The 14,489-nt window shown below is 43.4% G+C and overlaps 1 protein-coding gene across 1 annotated transcript in view; it reads right to left on the bottom strand.

Moving 5' to 3' along the window:
• Positions 1-14,489, bottom strand: part of LOC144755247 (scavenger receptor cysteine-rich domain-containing protein DMBT1-like) — a 1,092,132-nt gene that overhangs the window by 880,821 nt on the left and 196,822 nt on the right. The window lies entirely within an intron of this gene.

Here is a 14,489-nt window from a genome sequence, read left to right as displayed (position 1 = left end):
TAAGCATACATTTAGCAGTGTTTTGTTCTTTTCCCCAGGCATCCAGTTCTATTGTAATTATGCTGTCATTGCCTGACTGTTTAGCGCCTTTTTTCTTTATTTCGGTGAAACTCTTTATTGAGGTGTATATTGTTAGGCCACCTTTAGAGTTTCTTCTATCTGGTAGATGATATGATTTAAAGCCCTGAATTTGGTGCGGTTGATCTAGCCAGGTCTCCTGGAGGGCAATTATATCACATTTTTGGAGATAAAGTAAAAGCTGAATGTCATCAGCTTTGTTCCCTAAACTGTTTATGTTCCAGGAACATATTCTTAATTGTTGTTTTGTTGCGATATTTGGTTGAGTGTTTTGTCATGTCTTCAAGGCCCTTGTGTTAATGGTCCTTGCTATCCAATTTCAGTCATCTTGTCCAACTGACCCTTGCACTTGCCTGTTGGTCTGTGAGTTAGTGTCCAGCCTTGAGACTGATGAGCTTCCGGCCCCCTTCAGGATACTTTCGGTTTTCAATGGTTTTTGTTTGATTTGAGAGCTATTTTTCCTGTCTTTTTAGGTGTATCCCCCATGCTTGAAAGCATGTTTCCATCTCCATGATTCTCATTACTATTTCCTTCCTTGCCCATGTTGTTTTAGTGACCTCATGGTCTGACAGGTAATTGTAATGAGCAAACTCAACCACCTCTAGGTCATTTGAGCTAATGTCAGTCAAGTTACTGATAGTGGATAGTAGGCATAAAATGTTATTGAGGATGTCCCTTCTGCCTCTTGACTTGTATTCAGGAATGAACAGGATTAGGCCTCTTTCGGCTCCCTCCTGCCTGTCACCCCATTATATAAGGTCTTCTATGACTAGATTAGCCTGTGAGCAGTCAGATCTCTTGCCAGATGTTGGCTCTTCTACCTGCGCATCTCGATCCTCCATGTCATCTGCTGGTATGGGTCCCTGTTTCAGGGAAGCTTCCTTAGTTCTGTCTTCCGACAGTCCCGCCCTTTGGGTCATTGGGGGATCAGTACTGTCCACCGTCTTTGTTCCGTCGTTGAATTTGATTTTTCACTGAATGATTTCTGTTTGATCCTTGGTGTTTATACCTTTACTTGAGTGATTAGAGTTCTGCCTTTGTATGATTTGTACAGTCTCCTTGACCGGTGGTGTTCTTATAGTCGCAGTTGGCCTGTCTATTTGCGCTTCATCTTCTTCTGTGATCGAGTTTATCACTTTGAAGAATGCTTTTATGTTACCGGTCTTTTTTCTTCCTTTCCTTTTTTCTTTTATTTTGTCCCCTGTTTTTTTCTGTGCTTCCATTCCCTATGCTTTGGCTATGGGGGCTTTGATGAATGTTTGTATCTATGACCTTCCCCCGTTGCCCCTGTGTGTGGCAGGGCTGTGTGTTCGATTGCGCAGGGCCTTTCCTTTGTTGTTTTTCAGCGGGCATCATTGAGGCTTTCCCTGCAACTACGGCGTAGGTTTCGTTTTTAATTTTACTCTCTTCTGTGCTGTTTGGACTGGTTAAGTCACCCCCTTAGCTTAGACTGCTGAGCTTGTTTGCCATATTCTGCTGATTTGCGATGCCTAGCTGTTCTTTTAGCTGGCTATCATGTAATTTTGTTGGCTCGTTCACAATCTCTGAGTTAATTTCTCTTGCATTATCAGTTCTCTTTTTTAAATTCGACAGGATGCCCCCCAGTAGTTGTGGAATTGTGAGTTTGTACACAATTGAGTAGCAGGCGCAACTCGGCTGCTCTATTTTTGTTTCTTCTTGTACCCTCTTGATCATACCATTCATGTCTGCCAGCTTGTTATCAATTTTGGCTACATGTATGGCTAGGAAATTTGGGAGGGATAATTGCATATCCATTTTGTCCGAATGGTACTACATAGCCATTAGCTCTGTTGTTTCAATTTCTTCTGTCAATTCCGCTTCATCTGTATGCTCTCTTTTCAGCGCTTTTCCTAGCTCTCTGCTGTCTCCCGCTTGGTCGTAATCTGCTTGCTTCACCTGGACTACGACCTGGTCTGCGGTGGTACTCACAGCCGGAATGCTGGTGTTGACTCCTGGATTTGATCTTTCTTGATCCGATACATTAGGGACCTCTGTTGATGGCCGTCTTAGAGTTTGTGGCTCATCAATACTGGATGGGTCTGTTTTTCGGTTGATGGTGAGTTCTTGACTGCTTTGCTCAGCCCCTAATGCTGTAATTAATTGATGGCTGCAAGTTTGTCAGAATTGCTATCCTTGGCTCAAGCGGTTAGCCCCTTTCATTAGTGGTACTGTTATTAGTATTGTGAGTCTCCCCGCTTTCACCGTTGCCGGGCATTTTGGTTTGTACAGGGCTTCCCTTGAGGGTGTGTGATCTCCAAGCACCATTGTAGAAGCCCTCCATCCCATTTCCTTGCACTTGCCCCCAGCCAACCCTCATGCCACTCTCATGTCTCGTTATGACTTGTCTCACGTTTTCAGCCTTTTCACTTTCTTCGCCTCCTGTGCCGGAATTTTGGACGCACCCCTCAGGTTCCATGGGCGACGGAAGACCCTTAAGGTTACTATTTGAGGTAATTAGGAACGAGCCGGGTTCTTTCAGAAAGGAGAAGATTGTGTACATTTTTGGCTGGTGACCCTTTGTTTCTATTCTGCTGGTTCCTGACTCAGCCCCTTCACAAATCAGGTCTTTTGATGGGGACTCCTCCTGTGCCAGCAGCAAATTGTTTGTTGTGTTTAAAGCTTTGTGCTTGCTGGTCCCGCGCCGTCTTACCGGGGCACTGGCTGTTGCTTTCCTAATTTTCCCTGGCCTCATAGCGCTCTTAAGAGCCTACTATTGTAACTGACCTCCAGATAATTCGTACTCGATTGGCTGTGTGGTTTATGTTGATGTACTCGGTTGTTAGCTCAACTGTTTGCTTGTTTTGCTTTGTTTGCTTCCTTGCTTGCCACAATGAGATCGATTACTTGATGTTACTTAATATTACTTAATATTGTTTTGTATTTTGCATTTCCTTGGTTGTTTAATTCGGTTTATATTGGTTGAAATTGGTACTAGGTTGGAGCTGTTTGGCTGTTTTGGCTAGTTTCCTGTCCGGATTTTCAGGTACTCCCTCTGCGGTGCTTATTCAGCTTATTCAGCTCCCTCCTGATGTAAAATCGTATTTAACCCCTTCAGTGCTAATGACAAGGGTAACTCGTCATGGAGTTTCCATTGATTTCAATGGAAAGTCAATGGAAGAGCATCATGTGCCTTAGCAGCCAAGTGGTTAAGAGGCGTGTTGCCGTAATAATTGCGCCCCCCCCCGGTCAGCCCCTGTTCGGCCTGTTTTCCGCCTGTGGCCACCAGGCAGGACTCAGCTCTGCTCCTAAACCTAGTGCCTGCCCCTGCCCCCTGCCCCGGCACTCTCACAACAGCTGCTCTGTGTCCGGTAGTGTGCCTCTGGAGATGTAGAATGGAGGGCAAGCGGGGGCACACAGGACATAGTTGCAGGGTGATTCTGCAGCAGAGAGGACGAAGAAAACGCTGATGGGAGAACTGCTGGTCTCCCCTGCTTTGCTGCTGGCACTCCGCTCCACACTGCTCGACTGTGCCTCCTGCTGAGTTAAGTGGAAAGTTTTCGGCGGTTTCTGCCGCAGTGGAGAATGATTATCGGCGTCAGCCGTGTTTAAAGAATAATTCTAGTGGCTCCTGCCATGGTTGACATTGAATTGCCATTGAAATGCCATTGAAGTGCAGCTTCTGCCATGTTCAGGAAGCTTTAGTGGCTGTTGTGGCTGTAGTGGCTATAGTGACTGCTCTGGCCACTGAGGTGTGCCTTTTGCAGCTTCTGCCCCCTGAGAGATGTTTTGGCTCTCGCCAGAGGCTTCACTTAGCTCCGGCTACGAGAGACACTCACCGCGATGAAGGCAGACTCGCGGAGGCTGCCACGTTGACTCTTGCGGCTCCTGCCGTGATGGAGGGTGCTTGCGGTTCCTACCGCGCTGGAGGATGCTAGCCAGGCAGAGATAGAGCCTTGCACCTGTATCCTTGCGACCAAGACAACAGGAGGCTTGGTGCAGCAAGGAGCAGCGTGTCTCCCTCCCCTTTCTACAAGACCCGTTGACCCTGGTTAGCTGTAACCCAGTGTCCCACTAACCTTTGAGCTGCTCGAGGGCCACGGTGGTCGCAGGGGGGCAGGAGCCTGCCGAAGCTCTACCGCTCTACCCCTCTGCCGCTTACAGATTCCGAGGCTCGACACAGCGCAGTGGTATACAGAAGGTTCAGGTCCTGCGGGGAGACTCCCTCCTCCTTCCTCCTCTGCCCGTGTGTTTCCTGAATGCAGCTCAATTGCAGCTTGGTCACAAAACCAGGACCGGATCAGTATCAGGACAAATATCCACTCCATGTGAAAACTAGGTGCACACCTAATGTGTGAGCAGCAAATTGGAATATATATGGTTTTATATCAGACTCGTAGTATCTGTTCAGGGAATAAATCGAAAAAGAAAAGTACACACTGCCTGCCTACCTCTCACGTGGGCAGGTCCATACCATATGCAATGCTTGGATCAATAAACTCCTCTATAGTTGGTGTAGGTGCCCTTAGAAATAATATTTGGACTTGATTCCAATGTGACATGATAAAACACATCAGGCATCTCTATTGTGAGAAAGTGTGGTTAAAATGCTAATAAAGTAGAGAAACACTCATGGGAAGAAAGACATCACATGACATACAAAACACATAAATATGATGTTCTCAAATCGTATGAACATACTTAGGCTTTGGTAATACTGTGCCCCATGGTCTGCCAGGGTGGAGGGGCCTGTTGTAACCCTAGAAAAATGTATATAGAGCATTGGAGTTGAGGACAAGAAAAAGAGTCTCATAAAATTGCTATTTAGTTATTGTCCATGGCATGAACAGGAGAGATCATTGAAAAACTAGAGTTTTTCAAACCAGGGTTCCTTCCACAAATATTCTTAAATAGAGTCTAGACTTGCGAATGAAGGTAAAAAATAATATAACAAAAAATAAAAATAAATGAAAATAAAAATGAAAAATTGGGGATGCAGGCATACTTAAATCCTGGGGTCAGAGTAATGAAGGCTGTCTGTGTTGATGAATAAGGGGCCATATTGAACTGGTGATAAAAGGCTGTCACATGGTGGTGATTCCTTTAAAAATGCTGCACGGGGAAGAGAAAGAAGGAGGAAAATTTTGTACTTTAGCAAAGTAGAACATGATAACTAATTGTCTTATTAAAAAAAATATATATATAAGACTCACGTTAACCTTTTTGTGTTAGAAATAGGTCCGCTTGGGGTCCCGCACATGAGTCTTAATGGGGCGACCTTTGTGTAGGGGGGCATTGTGCGTCCCAGCCGATCCACACAACTGGTTGATGACATGAGACACAGCCGTGGTCATGTCGTTGATAGAAAAGGGTCGCTAGAGAGGTGTGGTTAGAACGATTGACTGGTTTTTAGAGGAAATGGGAACTCTATCTGTAATGTTTTGTGGTTTTGGTTCTAGATATAATTGTGCTGTCTGTATCTACAGTGTATGGATGATGTAGTTCATCTTGTGAACTGCCCCCATGGGATATTATCGTTCAGGCCTGCCGTGTCTGTGTGCAATTTGAACACCAATTTTTGTTCTCTTTCCAGTAGCCTCTGTTCTAAATTATCACAGTTTGTTATATGTTCTAACAATACCCATCGCATGTCATTTGAGGTGTTTTTCTTTTCGTTAAAATGCGCTGTCATCCTAGTGCTTGCCCTGTGGCACCTAATGTTACTACGGTGCTCACATATCCTTATGCTGACCTTTCTAGTAGTCATGCCCACATAGTGTAGGTTGCAGCAGCATGTAATCAGGAAGACTACATCTGAGCTGTTGCAGGTGGTGAACTTTCTCAGCTCCTGTGTTGAACTTGTAGTTAGGAGGCACACACTACAGTTGCCACATGGGTGATGACCTGTTGGTAACGTGCTTAGCACCTGTTGGTTATTTTTGAGTTGAGGTTTTGGGATGGTGTGTACTAGGAGGTCTCTGAGGTTCTTTCCCCTCCTGTGCGAGAACATGGGTAGTGGAATATTCAGTTTTCCACTGTTGAGGATGCACCTGTGTTTATTGACTATCTTAGAGACTCTATCTGATGCTATGTTAAATGTTGTAATACAAATGGGTCTCTTGTCTTTGCTTCGGTCTTCTTTCTCATATGTCTCGAGGAGTGCGTCCCTGTGATTGTTAGCCACTCTTTTCTTTGCTTTTTTAATGATGGTTACAGGGTACTATCTTTTCCTGAGTTTTTCATATAAGTGGTTTGCCTGTGTTTCATAATCCTTAGTTTTTGAGCAGTTCTTCCTGAGCCTGAGGAACTGTCCAAATAACTGTCCAAATGGGAGGTTCTCCTTCAGGTGTCGTGGGTGAAAACTATTGTAAAGTAGGAGACAGTTATTAGCTGTTGGGTTAAAATGAGTAGTAGTCTTGAGTGCTCCTTCAGCTGTGTAGATGTTTAGGTCTAGAAAAAACAATTCTGTTCTGCTCATGGTGTGGGTGAATTTTAGGAATGGGTCATATCGATTGAGCCATTCGAGGGAAACATTAGCTTCCGATTCGTCACCATTCCACATTAAGAGGACATCGTCTATGCACCTTTTCCATTGCAGGATTTTTTGTCGATGTGGATTGTTGTCTGACAAGATCTTGTGTTCTTCTAAGTGGTAAACATACAATCCCGCCACACTTGGAGCAAAAGCGCTCCCCCTGCTGGTCCTGTGTCGTTGCAGGAATAGGAGGTCCTCAAAACGGAAAAAATTCTCAGTCAATTCCCATTTGCAACAGTCGAGGACTAGATGTTGTGGTGTGTGGTAGGGCCATTCTGCTCCATATAGGATCTGTTCTAAGATATCCAGAGTTTCCTTGTGTGGTAAGCTTGTGTACAGGCTCTCCACATCTGAGCCAATGAGGAGATTGTATGTAGGGTTGGAGTTTAGGTCCTTAAGTAGGCAAAGATATGGACATGGACATCTCAAAGCTTTGGGCTGAAGAATGAGCAGGTGAAAATGGGTTTGGGTTGACTCTTTTTCGATTCTTTGAGCGGTTGAGAAACCTGCTTTTCTTAAGCTTAACCATCTTTTTACCTCACACAGTCTATTGGTCTCCAGCCAAGCTATCAAGACTTACAGGAATCCAGTACGCATGCCCAAGATGTAGGCACCGTTCTGTGGATGATATGCATATGTTTATGACATGCTTCAAGATTACAGGTTATTGGACTGAGCTGTGTAAGTTCATGACTGAAGTAACGGGTCAGCAAGTTAAGGTAAGCCCCAATCTTATATTTTTTGGGATTCATCAGGGCTTCTCCACCCGAACGAACATTGACATCTCTAGATGTATTTTCTATGCGATCCTTCTGGGGAGACGGGAGATCTGCAGGTCTTGGAAACCTGGAAATCCCCCTGCTCTTCTGACTGTGTTAAAGATATAATATTTACAAGTCAGGTGGACATGGCCTGCAATCCCAGAAGTCAGGATAACGTTTGGGCAAGGCTGGTTGAATGGAGCCAATGCTCTAGGAAGTCTGATGATTCAGCCAAACTGCTGTCTGTCCTGGTTCCCTTTCTGCTACGGGCACACTAGTGAAGGGTTGAAAGAGGAAACAGCATTTTTCTTTAGTGGAAGGCACTGCCTCATGCTCTGGCAACTGGGAAAAGAGCGTTACCAGAAAGAGAATTGACAGAATGAGAACACAAAAAATAAGACAGAAGCATGTACTATAAGGCAAATTAACAGCACAGCAGCACCAGCATGTTTCTCAACTGAGAGACCATTGGTTACTGCCTGGCAGAAGCACTCATTACATAGCACCAGTTCTCAATGGCAAACAAAATATAAAACACCCCACGTGTTAGGCACATACTTGTCAAGTTAAATAGCACAGCATGCTCTTCAACTCAGAAACCACTGGTGACAACCTGTTTGAAGCACACATTGCAATACACAAGTTCTCAATGGCAAACAACATATAAAACACTCCCTGCTTGTCTAGCACACAGCTGCTCCTATAAAAAGCACAGCATGCTCTTCAACTGTGAAATCATTGGTGACAGCCTGTCAGAAGTGCACATTTCAAATAAAATCAATTTGAGCTTAGATCCAGTTGATAGAGAATTCCTTTGTAGCACTGACATGATTAAATCTTTAATGTTGAAATGTTCTATCCAGCGTATTTAGAGCTTGCCTCGCTTCTCAGAAATGCTGCCTATTTCTGTGTCAAGCATTCCATTTGGCCAAATTAGTACAAATCAAAAGAGAGGTGTGAGCCCTCTTGCAAGCACCTTTGAGCCCACATTTCTACAAATAATATCAAATATTCAACAGTTGTATTATCGCAACAACACCCATTTTCTAAAAACATATTTATGAGCAATGAATTCATTCCAAATTAACTGTAAGTAGTAATGTAATAGTTCAGTAAGTTCCTGGCAAAATTACGGAGATGTTGGTTGGTGACGAATGGTACAATAAATGAATAGAACATTACTTATAAGGTGACCAACCACCAGTCTATGGAAAATGCATGAGGATTCTACATTTTGGGATCCCCTTTTTTCTTGGCCCCAGCTTGACGGTGCACCCCAAAACATTCCATGCACAAATTAGGCATAAAAGAGCTCTTTTTTGGAAAGTTTTTTGAAGATTCATCAAACAGTGCCAAAGTTATTAATAACATAAAAAACGCATTTCCTACAGAAACGCTGACCTAACTTTAACCATATTGGTTGTGCATGGAATGTTTTGGGGTGCACCGTCAAGCTGGGGCCGAGAAAAATGGGGATCCCAAAATGCAGAATCCTTATGCATTTTCCATGGACTTCTTTAAGGAGCGCTACCACAAAACCTGGAGAATGGATTTACAACCAAGTTGGCTGGAACCCAGATCTTGGACTACAGATTGTGCTTTATATAATTTGGTGTAATCCATTGAGGAGTTTTAAAGAAATTATTCACTGAAAAAAGTAAAGGTTACAGGGACTTAATAGTTTGGAAAAGGCAAAAAACAAAGAAATTCACAGAAAAAAACTGAGGTTACAGAGACTTTATAGTTAGGCTTAGGTTTGAAAAATACTTTCCTGAAAGGGAGGGGAGCTGAGAGGCCACCCTCCCTGTGCTAACGTCTGCTCTGGGGTTCCCAACCCCCGGGGCCAGGCCTCTGTGTTGGAGAGGGTGGGGGAGCCTGAAGGCCCCCGCTGTCCCTGCTGGCCCCCCGGCCTCTGTGGGAGCTGACATTGCTTTGGGTTCCAGGGAGCTGCTGCTGCTGACGTGCAGCTCCCTGGGTCCCAAAGCAATGTCTGTTTCCCTGCTTGCTTCACTCAGGGCAGGGAAACAGACACTGCTCTGCTTTCAGCAAGCAAGAGCACTTTTGCTCTCACTAAGCAAGAGCATTTTTGCCCTCGCTTGCTGAAAGCAGAGAGTTTGCTATGCCTAGGCGGGAGCGGTGCTCATCCTAGACATTACAAGTTTCTAACCTGCATTTTTCTCAAACGAGGGCTAATGGCAGTGGATCATTTTCTTAGAGACAGACCTCTGAAACACCAAGAGTATAATGCAATGATTTTAGAACTTATAGCATTTGGTTTTCATTTTGTTTTGAATAACAATATATTCCTTTTGCAGGTCAATTATACCAGCAGAAGCAGGGAACCACAATGGGCATGTGCGTTGACCCCTGTTATGCCAACTTGTTCGTGTGCTGTTGAGAGAAGCACACGGCTTTGGCGGATGACAATGACAGATGGGTGGGCAGCGTGGCCCTCTAGGCACACTATATAGATGATCGGTTTCTCATATGGAGAGGTTCTTGAGACATATGTTGTGGAATGCATTGACCGATTAAATGATAATAGCTTAATTTGTACTTCCCTAGTCAGATTAGCAACACGTTAGTTCCTTTCAAGGATTTAACAGTGTACGTACTGGATGGTAAACTACAAACAACACTATGTAGAAATTCCACTGCTCGCAATCCACCCCTACATGCCTGCAGCCAGCACCCATCAAGTGTAATAAACTGCACCCCATTTGGGAAAGTGTTTAGTTTTAAACAGAACTGTTCCTCTGCTATGACCGACACACAAGCTGGGAAGAAAAACATATTTAGGTGCAAAATGAGAGGATACTTCAAGAAAACCTTGAAGAAAGTAGTACAGAGAGCAGATCCCATAAGTAGACAGACATTGTTAAAAAAAATAACAAGAATAAGGAAAAATATTGCACCTCTCTGCAATGCAGCCCCATACTGGAGGTTCCTGGTGGGCTAGTTGGCCCCCAAGGACCCCCAGTATGCAAGGGGAATTAGTTCCCCCTCTGCAAACGTGCCAGGGGGCTGCGTTGCAGAGAGGTGTAAAAAGGGGTGTGGCCTCATTACACCTCTCTGCAACGCAGCCCCCTGGCGCATACTGGAGGTTCCTGGTGGGATAGTTGGCCCCCAGGGACCCCCAGTATGCAAGGGGAATTAGTTCCCACTCTGCAAACGCACCAGAGGGCTGCGTTGCAGAGAGGTGTAAAAAGGGGCGTGGCCTCAGAACACCTCTCTGCAATGCAGCCCTCTGGCACATACTGGAGGTTCCTGGTGGGCTAGTTGGCCCCCAGGGACCCCCAGTATGCAAGGGGAATTAGTTCCCCCTCTGCAAACACGCCAGGGGGCTGCATTGCAGAGAGGTGTAAAAAGGGGCGTGGCCTCAGAACACCTCTCTGAAATGCAGCCCCCTGGCGCATACTGGAGGTTCCTGGTGGGGTAGTTGGCCTCCAGGGACCCCCAGTATGCAAGGGGAATTAGTTCCCCCTCTGCAAACGCGCCAGGGGGCTGTGTTGCAGAGAGGTGTAAAAAGGGGCGTGGCCTCATTACACCTCTCTATAACGCAGCCCCCTTGCGCATACTGGAGGTTCCTGGTGGGCTAGTTGGCCCCCAGGGACCCCCAGTATGCAAGGGGAATTAGTTCTCCCTCTGCAAATGCGCCAGGGAGCTGCGTTGCAGAGAGGTGTAAAAAGGAGCATTGCCTCATTACACCTCTCTGCAACGCAGCCCGCTGGCGCATACTGGAGGTTCCTGGTGGGCTAGTTGGCCCCTAGGGACCCCCAGAATGCAAGGGGAATTAGTTCCCCCTCTGCAAACGCGCCATGGGGCTGCGTTGCAGACAGGTGCAATGAGGCCACTCCCCTTTTTACCCGCATACTGGAGGTTCCTGGTGGGGAAGTTGGCCCCCAGGGACCCCCAGTATGCAAGGAGATTTAATCCCCCAACTTAGAACGCGCTACGGGGAGCGTTTTCACAGTGGTGAAGGTAGGGGGCAAGGCTTGAGGTGATATGTGTGCAAACATGCCCTGTGGCGCGTTTTAAGTTGGGGAATTAATTCCTTTTCAATCCAGAGGTCCCTTAGGGGCCAACTAGTCCAACAGGTACCTCCAATAAGCGCCACGGAGCTGTGTTGCAGAGTGTTGTAAAAAGGGGGCATGCCCTCTGAACACCTCTCTGCAACGCAGCTCCCTGGGGCACACTGGAGGTACCTGGTGGGCTAGTTGGCTCACTGGGGACCTCAGGATTGAAGAGGAATTATTTCCCCAACCTAAAATGCACCACAGGGCGTGTTTGCACACATGTCGCCTCAGGCTCGCCCCCTTCCTTCACTATTGCGCACAATATTCCTCTAAAATCAGCAGAACTACGAATTCCGATTTACTCACCTGTTCTCACGAGAGAGTGCTGCATCTTTGGGCCCAGTACGGATCCTGAAACTGAGGAATTTCAATGGTTATGTATGAGTGAAATGTCCAGCTAACTATAACACACCTGAAACCTATGGTTTTTTCAGTGAATTTCTAAGGTTTTTTAAATGATAATTCCTACCTATAACCTGCCTGAAACCTATGGTTTTTCCAATGAATTTCAAATGTTTTTTAAATGATAATTCCTAACTATAACCTGTCTGAAACTTATGTTTTTTCAGTGAATTTCAAAGGTTTTTTAAAAGATAATTCCTTAGTATAACTTAATAATCGTATGTGTATTTACCAATATATATTTTGAGTTTTGTAAAAAAAAGAAATTAGTATATTTCCACATTTATTTTACTGATAAATATGCACTCATGGCTGAAAGACTGACCATTGTCACTCATGTAAACACTCTTGGATGATAAACTATACACAATCTTCATATTAAAATGTGCAAGTTTTCTTATACGAGGATATATATTACTCTTTAAGGCTCTTTACTAAAAGTCTTTTATTATTTTTACCCTTTTACTTTTAGAACGACAGACCTATTGGCCTACTACTCATCATTGACAGCATTTACAAACGCTCAAAAAATAACCCAATTTCCGTATTTATCCACACTTTAAAATAAATACAGAGAGGAAAATACTTTTCTGTCTGTATCTGTAAAAATCATTAAAAACATAAATTAAGGAGTCCCACTTATAATGTAAGAATATTTTCAACTTAATTAGCAGTAATTAACATATAAGTGTGGTAAAAGTATGACGCACCACCTATGATACCTGACTTTCAAGAACAGTGTTCACAGTTCAATTGCAAAGTCCATCACCATCTTAGCCCACCACTATCTCACTGTAGGTAACACCATGCTTAATCTTCCCAATGCCCCAGACGCCGGCACACCTTTCCAGGGGTAGCTTTACGCTTTGCAAATGCTGCATTTTTTTTATTAAAAAGCATAGTGATAACAAATATTAATACGTTCTTTTTTTTCTTCTATTGTAAACGATATTTGTTTTTAATCATAACAATGCAAAGGACACAGTTTACCGGGTAACACTTTTTAAACTCTCCAACGTATGTAGATAATAAGGAACTTATACGTGTTACTATAGAAATCAAAACCTTTACAGCTTCACAGTCTGTAACTTTTCCCAACACGTGCACAAGTAAAACAGTTAAAACGTGAGCACGTGTAAACTGTAAAACGTGACATCTACATAGGCGGAGCCAAACCTTCCTTCCATAGACTACTAAACATCCAAAACCTATATAAACCACACCTATTGTGCGATTAGTTTCATTTTCGCGAGTTATTTCTGCGTCGCCAATCTGTGATGCAGGTTCCCTTTTCTAGCATTGGATTCTTGTTTTGCGTTAACAAACATATTCCGGAGTTGTAAGTTGTTTCATTATGCCATTGTAGATAGTTATAATATGTGGCTATTTGTCAATATTTAAACATTTATATACAAATAGATTACAACAAACATTGCTCCTTTTCTGGCTCCTTTCAGCCTATATATTGTGACTTTCTGTATTATAATTTTGACACTGTACTTCGCTTCAGAGGTGTTGGTGACCCGTCGGCGGAGACCCTAAACATTTACAATCAACGTAACCACCTTCCAGTTGTTAGTGTGTTTTCCCCTAGGGATTATATACTGTTAATATGTATATTATAATATTAACAGTTATGCTAATCTCAGTGGAGTTCATGACCCGTCCTCACAAAGAGTAAAGATATATAAGCAAAGGCACCAGCTTCTAGTTTTTAGTCTGTTCCTCCCTTTTGATCATATACTGCGAATATATATATTATAATTTTCACAGTCATAATCTCAGAGGAATTTATGACCCATCGCCAGGAAGACCAAACTGTTTGAGCTCCCGGAGAAAAGAAGTTCAGAAAATAATTTCCGCTCGTAAGTATTTCTTTATGGATGTTCTGTTAAATATAATCTTTATTTTCCTTTTCTTTTTACTGTAACAATGGTATCAATCGTTATATTGTAATAGATTGTCCTATTGTTACAGAAGAGGAATAGGAGATTGTTCGGCGCCATCTGTAATACAGATTAGAAAACATTAGAACGTACTTGATCAGATTTTTTTTCAGGGAGCATATTTTATGAAATTGCAGAATAACAAATATAGCTTTCATACATACTTCGTTACTTTAAATATTTGATAAACCCTACATTTCTGAATGTTATTTTCTAATTTCGATTCTTCTCATTTGCGGTTCCTATTCACCTTCTCCCTAAAGTATATATAGGACCAGTTCTCTATATTATAATAGTACCATCCTATATATTCTTCAGTGAGTATGTGATTTGTTAGCGGAACACTGTGCTACCTCTAAGCACTACGACAGAACGTTCCTGAATTCTACAGAATGCAAATCTGAAAAATAATAATGCATACATTTCTATTTAATATGATGTCACTTGTATTTAACTGTTTTTTACTTGTTCTCCTGCCCTCAGATAATGTAGTGCAGGAGTGTTTGTTGTAGCACTTCTATTCTACTTTATCTAAAAGTAACTGATGCCCTCTTACATTATCAAGAATATGGGGCAACCCTTTCACAAACTATAGCAGAAACAAGCATTTGCAATGCAATAGGTCTCGCATTAGGAAAGTTTGAGCTATTGGTATTGTAAATGGCAAAGTTTTTATTTATGTTTCTTTTTTTTAAATAGCTAAATTAATAGCTTTGTCATTTACAATGCCAAT

Source organism: Lissotriton helveticus, chromosome 5_1 (genome assembly GCF_964261635.1).
Source record: "Lissotriton helveticus chromosome 5_1, aLisHel1.1, whole genome shotgun sequence".
Lineage (NCBI taxonomy): Eukaryota > Metazoa > Chordata > Amphibia > Caudata > Salamandridae > Lissotriton > Lissotriton helveticus.
This window is presented reverse-complemented; position numbering and strand designations above follow the sequence as displayed.